The following is an 8,279-nucleotide window of genomic DNA, read 5'->3' on the forward strand; positions in this document are numbered from 1 at the left end:
AGCGAAATGAAGTAGAATGTCAGACTTATATTCATGTGAATGCTTGTAGTGATATTCTGTCCAATAATGTGAAATTGTTCAGTTTTGGTTTGTTTGAATTATGTTGAATTAGGAACTGTACAACTTAGGACTGCTTCTACTGATTTGCCATTTGGATTTGTAATAGACTGTGGACTGTGAAAAGTGGAGATTGTTTGTTAGCCTTAATTAGTTTAATTTCGTATTTTTGTGTAGTTCAATCTTTGAAATCAAAAAGACAACTTAAATGGGAAACGATTCTGAGATCTATGATCCCTATGGGCATTAGCATGTTATCAAACAAATTGCGAACCAATGCAAAAGCCCTGTTCATGTTCAGTCTCGACACTAATTGCAGTAGTTTATTTTAAAAATCAGAAATCACTCGAGTGTTGATTTAATAATGTGTCCTTGAGTAATTCAAAATAGTTAGTCGGTTTGTGTTATCAAAATTGGGTCCCCAGTTCAATTCTCACCTTTTAAGAATTCACCAGACGACCATTGGATAAGTTAGCTTGTGCACAAAACTGAATTCAATTGGCTGGTATCGCTTTAATTTGAGTATATTCGTATTGTCTTCCTTTGCTATAAAAGTTGAACACTTAGCATAATTTAGGAGCAACTTCAGGGGGTATTTGGGTTGATTTAATTGAAATTGTTGTTTGACTTAATAATTAGCTTACTCCAGGCCATTTGAGCATTAGTGCCTTGGCGGATGGCCCAGGTCGATCCTGATTGTGTGCTCACCTGGACCTAGGCCCAAACCCACGATGGATTGGCCTTTGTGCCCACTTGGGTAATGGTTTCCTTATGTGGGTTATGTTCAGGACCCCAACTGGTTAAGGATAAAAATTCATATGAGTTCAATGGACCCAAGTATAATAATTCTCCAACAATATTAATTAACTAGGACTTTTCCTTTCTTTATTACAGACAAATAAAAATAAAAAATCATAGTCATTTTAGGTTGGCCTTTCAAAATAAAATGAGACGAGCCTCGCCGAATAAAACAAATAAATTACGGGGCCCTCGATAAATGTTATACTAAAAATACTTAGACTTCGGATGGGCCGTCTAGCGAATTTCACGACCTTCCCCAGAGATAATAACGCGTTAGACACTTTAGACGCGCTTTTAATGAAATTACTTTCATAAACTCGGGTGCACATTTATGTGACCCAAATCCAAATCTCAACGAAGTCGAAATGTGTCAAAAATCGCGGGTGCATTTATGTGACGCGGTTCGAGACATATTTTCACGACGTTGCAATTCTCATTAAAATAATAATGAAAGCGGTTTACGGTTAAAAAGCACATAAGCTAAAACATGTTTTGAAATCAGATAAATCCAAATATAACAGTTGAGCGACCGTGCTAGAACCACGGAACTCGGGAATGCCTAACACCTTCTCCCGGGTTAACAGAATTCCTTACTCGTATTTCTGGTTCGCAGACTGTTAACAGAGTCATAATTTCCTCGGTTCGGGATTCAATCGGTGACTTGGGACACCATTAATCTCCCAAGTGGCGACTCTGAATCTTAATAATAAATCCCGTTCTGATTGTCCTTTAAGTGGAAAAACTCCTTTACACCCTCGCGGGGGTGTAGTGAAAAAGGAGGTGTGACGGCGACTCTGCTGGGGAAACAAACCCAGAACTTCAGTTCAGAGTTTAAGAATTCGAGCTTAGAATAATTGTTATGTTTGGCTTTATCTGATTTTCCTACATGTTTCCTGCTAAATGTGCTAAATGCTTTACCGCTTTGATATTATCTGAACTGTATATAAACTGTGCCGAAACCCTTCTCTTCTCACGTCCAGGGATGTGCTTGCTGGTTGAGACTCCCTATTCTGTTAGTGTCATACCCTGAAATAAGAAAGAGGCTCGGACAAGTTACTAAGCCGGACGATCTTGCGGGTCCCCGGTACGTAGCCCCCTCCTCGACTCGAGTTATCCGCTCGGGTACACAGTCTAAGACATATACCTAGGTTTCGAACCTAGAATAACTTGACCTCATGCCGGATCCCTAGTAGGAATGCTTATCTGCATCACGTGCATTTTGACTTAGGGGATTCAACATAGGGGTTGGGTCCGTCTAGGACAGGTGTACCCGGAATAATGGACCATCCCGATGCATTCTACTTGTGCATTTATCTGTTTTGGATTTGCATGCTGACCGGCTCTTAAAAGAAATAATGGTATGAGGGTTAAAGAGAGATAATTACCTGTTTGGGGAAAAACCAATGTCCAAATAGCGTCGAAACTCTGCCGAATTTTTGTGAAAAATAGAAAAAAAAATGAAAAAAGAGAAAAGTTTTAAAAAAAATAGTTTGTTTTATTTACCAATGGAAAATGAAAAAGAGGAAAAAAAAACAAAGAGTCTTATTCTCAAGAATAGTTAGTTTTATTTACCAATGAAAAATGAAAAGAAAAGTCTTGTTTTCAAAAATAGTTTGTTTTGTTTGACCGAACTACGCAGGTTTGATTCTCACCGGATGTGAGATACGTAGGCAACCCTCATCGGGTCCAACCTCCCCTTTGCAAAAATAGCCAAAAAATGCCAAAATTTTTAATTTCGTCATGAATAAGTCGGGTGACGCCATTCTTGTCAAAAATAAGCCAAATTTCCCCGAAAGGGCGCCGGAAGGCTGTTTTTGCAAGAACAGCCACCCTGAGTCATTTTAAAACGGTTTGCGGGCACAACCTTAAAATCTTCTTTACGAAGTGTTGAAAGGCCGTATCCGCAAAACTGGCTGCTCGTTTTAAATTGGAAATTTGAACAAACTAGTGTCATTTTTTTCTGTTAGGTCAAAATAAGTGATTAAATCACCTTAATAAATGTGCAGGATGAGCATGATTCAAAATGAACCTTTCTCAATCATGACTAAAATCCCTTTGGAGTTGCGTCTATGGTGGAACGATCTGGGTAAAGAAGGACAGGACGAGGTCAAAAAGTATTTGAAAGGGCTTACTGGTTTGTTAGAGATTGTGCCTCGGGGAGACATCATCAGAGCATTGGTCACATGTTGGGACCCGGCACATAACATCTTCCATTTCTCGTACTTTGAACTAACCCCGACCTTGGAGGAGATAGCTGGGTATATTGGAAATGATGAGGTACCTTTAAGAAAAAAATACTTGGTTGCCCCAAGAACTGTAGCTGTGCACAGGTTCTTAGACTCACTGAAGATAATCAGGACGGTCCACAATCCGGACTTGGCAAAGGGTTTTTGTACTCCACACTTCATATACCACAGATATGGCCACATAGGAGGGTTCAACAACCCGGAAAACAAGATATGTAGTAAAGGAAACCGCCAAAAATGGGAAGAACATAGGCGTTTTGCTTTTATGGTGGTTTTTCTAGGACTTTTGGTATTTCCGAGGAAAGATGGAAACATTGACATAAAAATAACCGGGGTCGTCAATACTTTAATGACTCAAGCCAAAAGCACTCTTGCACCCATGATAATAGCTGGCATCTTCCGAGCTCTCACAGCCTGCAAAGCCGGAGGGAACTTCTTTGAAGGGTGCGATCTCTTGTTGCAAATGTGGATGACTGAACACCTGTGCCATCGTCCTCAATTCCTGAGTTATGGTTCATCTGAGAAAACCTGCATAGGGGAGTTCTACACAAGAATTGACGGGGTCAGTTTACCTGAAGGAGTAACCGCCTGGACATCATACTTTCGGAATCTCACTGCCAGTCAGATACAGTGGACGCTTGGATGGTTACCCGTCGATGAAATCATGTACATGTCAGCGGCTAGGTCGTATTTTTTCATGATGGGACTTAAGAGCATCCAGCCTTACGCTCCATATCGGGTTTTGAGACAACTTGGGAGATGCCAAATAGTGCCATGGGATGAGGATCTTGGTGCTCAGGTAATTGAGATTAGCCCTGACGGATAGTTTCCTGAAGCAAGAGTCCGCCAGATTTGGAACGAATGTCAATACTTAAAAGCAAATACTTGCGTACAGGATCGGGCCAAAGGCGAAGTGTCGCCAGGATATCTTGCTTGGTATAGGAGAGAATATGAGTACCAGAGGCCAGCTAAAAGACCACACCTCCAGGACTTTGTCGAATCATCACAAGATCAGTGGGGTTGGTTGGAAAAAGAAAGGGAATACAGGTCCCGCATAGGAGCATTGGAAAAACAGGTCCAAGACCTCCAGTTTGAAAACAGCGTGCAAGCCGCGGCTGATGAGGGTGAGAGAAAGAAATTGGCCAAAGAGAATGAAGCCTTACGAGCCCAGATCTAAAAGATGAAGCGGCCGAAAATCCCGTCAGGAGTGCCAAAGATGCAAAGCTTATAGAAAATCGAAGGCAAAAAGTGAATGACTACAGTTCTGACCTCAACAAAGCAGAAAGGGAATTAGCCGGGGTTCGGAAACAATTGGCTAAAAACGCGGAAGAACGGGCCCGCATGGTTAAGCAGTTGAAAGAAGAATACGATGATGAGGTCACGGGATTAAAGAAAAAGGTCATTGCCACAGAGAACAAAATGATCAAACAGGCAAAAGAATTCAAAGCTGAAAGAGAGCACTGCTACACGGCATTGGCACAATTAGAAATGGACTTGCAACAACTCCAGGAACAAAACCAGGTAGCCGAGCAAACTTTGGAGGCTAGGGCCCAACAGATAGGGCGGTTGCTTCAGGAAAAAGGCAAAATTAGAGAGAGAATCTTAACCGTTGCTCACTCCATTACTAGGAAATGCCAAGTGTGCGAGAACATGACTCGTACCACCTTCTTTGCATCGGTGATGATATTTGTGAAGCAGATAATGAGTGACCTGGACAGACTTCAAGGGGAACTTGCGTATAGGCCCGCGGCGATACCGAACGATGTCCCGCAGGCACCAGGAGCTTTAATGTATTCATGACAGTCCTTTGAGTCTGTATTTCCTTTTCTACTAGAGTTTGTCATTTGAGTCTTTATATCCTTTTCTACTAGAGTCTGTTAGTTGTCTGAGTCTGTATTTTCTTTTCGTTAAAAGTCAGTCGGTTGATTGAGTCTGTATTTTCGTTTAAAATAGAATAGAGATGGTGGAGTCTGTAATTGTTTTAATCTGTCAGTTTTGAGTCTTTGTAATGGACGTATTTGCTATCAATAAAATTGCAAATCCCAAAAATATTTTGCTTCTACTTTACATTTATTCTGCAAGAACTATGCTTGGTCTGATTCACGCGGGGTCGTGATACGTACGCAATCTCCATAGGATTCGACCATAACCAAAAGGAAAAAAAGGAAAGAAAAGAGAGGAAAAACAACAAAAAGGCAAAAAGAAAAGAAAAGAGCAGAAAAACAAGAAAGAAAAGGAAAAATCGAGAAAGGGAGAGAATAGGAACAAGAGAAGACAAAGACAAGAGTGAAAAGAAGAAGAAGAAGAAAAAGAAAAAAAACAAGAGAAAAGAGAAGAGAAAGTGTGCAATTGGAAATAAGGAAAAGCCGGGATGACGCATGCGACCGATCAAAAGCATAATAGGAACTGTTAACTGCCTAGGTGCATTCACTCCCCAAATGTGCGGGTACCAATATGTTAAATGCCCTAACGCTAACATGATGGTTTCATTTTGTCGTGACATTCCAGAAAGGTGGTTGGTTTGTGGTTTTAAAATGGTTGCAACACAAGGACAAAAGACAATGGCAAACAACAATAGAACTGAGTTGGTTGGTACCGGCGCCCGACAGCAGTTGGTTGGACAGGATAATGGGTTGGTTGAAGAGGTGCGAATGTTAAGACAACACATGGCAGACATGTATCAAGCCTGGATGACTGGGAAGGCACCACCCCCGCCGCCACCGATTTCTCCGGATGCTGCCCTTACCCAGGGTCCCAACACAATGCCGGATGATCCTCCGTATTCTCGGGATCACTGATTAGTCGAATGAGCCCATCTCTCTGGCCTATCATTTGTTGGTCGATCCGGCTGGCGGCTCATGCATCTCCTGCCTCTCTATGGGCGCCTCCCTAAGAAATAAGCGGCTTCGCCTTCAACCCGTCAATAAAATCGAGCTAATATGTGATCATGACAGTACACTGATGCATAGGTCTTCTTTACTTTACGGCCTTTTGATTATGATGCATCATGAACGTGCCAATATGTGATCGGGGGGCTCATAGAAGCGAGGATCTGGAAGAGAGGGTCAACTATGGCAGTGACTGAGGGGGACTTGTTCTGTGATAAACAAATGACTTCAAACAAGAACCTCAGACATATGAGCGATCGATTACAAGAGCTCGACCGATCAGACCGGGAAGAAGAGAAAGAAAGGTCAATCTCCGAAAGGCCTTCGCAGAGCTGAGCTTTAGGGGGGAATACTTTTTGTGGTCTTGCACATGGAAAAGTCAAGTATTCTACGAAGGCTTGATTTACTGGAAGAAGGGGAATAGAAAATGTTAGTCAAGGAGTGAAAGCCACTTGACTGTAAGTAGATGGCGAGTGCCTGATCGAATTGATCAGGTCATGTAGGAACAAGGTTCAAGTCTACCGGTCTGTTAGGATGCCTCAGCTGCATACATCACTGCACTTCCACTTGACACCTATCGTAATGATAAATGGCTCGTCACGGCACCCGCTTATCACAATTTTCCCAACTACCCTAGTAACTCCACCACTCATCCTCCAGCTCATAATGCCCAATATCACCCCCCAGAGGTTGCCCCCAAGGTCCTTGATTCGTACAAAAAGAGCTCCCGGGATGAGCTTCATGCTAGAAATGAAAAGGTTACAGGAAGAGAAGGGCAAGATGGGATACCCAGGAAGTTGAAGAGCACAGAACGGTCCTTAGGGGACAAGCAAAGAGTGGGCAGCCAGGGTAGCATGACTTGCCAAGAACTGATTGTGCCACATGACATCCGCCTGCCCGTAGGGTTCAAAGTACCAAAATTTAACTTGTACGATGGGCGTGGAGATCCGGTGGCCCAACTAAAGGTTTATTGCAACGAAATGAGCATTGTTGGAGAGAAAGATGACGTGATGATGGCATATTTCAGTGAAAGCCTAACTGGGGCAGCCTTAGACTGGCATACTCCTCAAGATGTTGATAGGTGGCTTACATTGGGTGACATGGCTCAAGACTTTGTCCGATACTTTCAATGCAAATCGAGTGTTATCCCAGACCGCTCCTCGTTATCTAAGATGGAAAAGAGGCCGGAGGAAAGCTTTAATGAGTTTGGGCTCAGATGGAGGGAACAAGCTGCTCGAGTCAGTCCCCGATTAGCGAAGAAGAAATGGTTGAACTTTTTCTACAGGCCCAGGGATCCACCAACTTCAGCCATTTGATCCCGGCCTTGGGAAAGCCTTTCAATGATGTGTTAAAAATGGGGGAACTAGTAGAAGAAGGGATCAAGTCAGGCAAAATCGTGAGCTGTTCGGAAGCCATTCAGAACATTCCAGTCAGCTTGGTTGGAAGAAAAAGGAACAGAAAAGACGAGCCGATAGGTTTTCTTGATCAACACTTCCAGCCTTGACGTCGTCCTCGTGATTATCCTTGTGCACTAGATGACCCTCCCCGATGCTACTTCTCTCCACAAAAATCCCAAAGTCGCACGTCACATTCCCAGCACCCAGCTCCACAAAAGGCATATCTATCCCCGCGAGCTTACCAAAAACACCCCGGATCAGGTTTTCAGCCCAATCTAGCATTTAAGAATGAGAGGTTACAGAACTTATTGATGCAGGCGACATTGTCGTGCAAAGTCCAGATGCAGCAAACACTAACCAAATCCATCTCCTGTGCATAATGAGACACATATGGTGGGTGTGATCTATTTTGAAAAGGAACATGAGAAATCTTCTGAGATCCTTGGAGGTCCGCATGCTACTAAGGTTTCAGCGTTATCAGAGATCGATCGTGAGAACGGGCCGGCAAAAGGAACCCAAAAGCAGTTTGCTAAGAACAACATGATGAAGACTTGTGTGAAACTCAGTAGCTAAGATATCGTGCTTGGTAATTAGAAAGACGCTTCATTTCTTGGTTAGCCAGAGAGGAGCTTTGGTGGCTTAGTTTGTTGTCATTTCTGTTGCCCAGGTTATTTCAGGGTTGTAATCTGGATATTGTCTTGTGACTCAAACCCTTCTATCCTTTTAGTTTGTCTAGTTCCTCTGATCGTAGTATCTCATGTAGTGTTGTCTAGGCTTGTTCTAAGGGTTGTACCCCAGTTTGTTGTGTTTGTTTTGTTGACCAAATTCTTTCACCGTCAGTCTAATGCAATTCTCTGTTTCCTGCCATTTCTAGTCATTTTGTTTAGTTT

The sequence above is a fragment of the Nicotiana attenuata genome, chromosome 1 (genome assembly GCF_001879085.1).
Source record: "Nicotiana attenuata strain UT chromosome 1, NIATTr2, whole genome shotgun sequence".
Lineage (NCBI taxonomy): Eukaryota > Viridiplantae > Streptophyta > Magnoliopsida > Solanales > Solanaceae > Nicotiana > Nicotiana attenuata.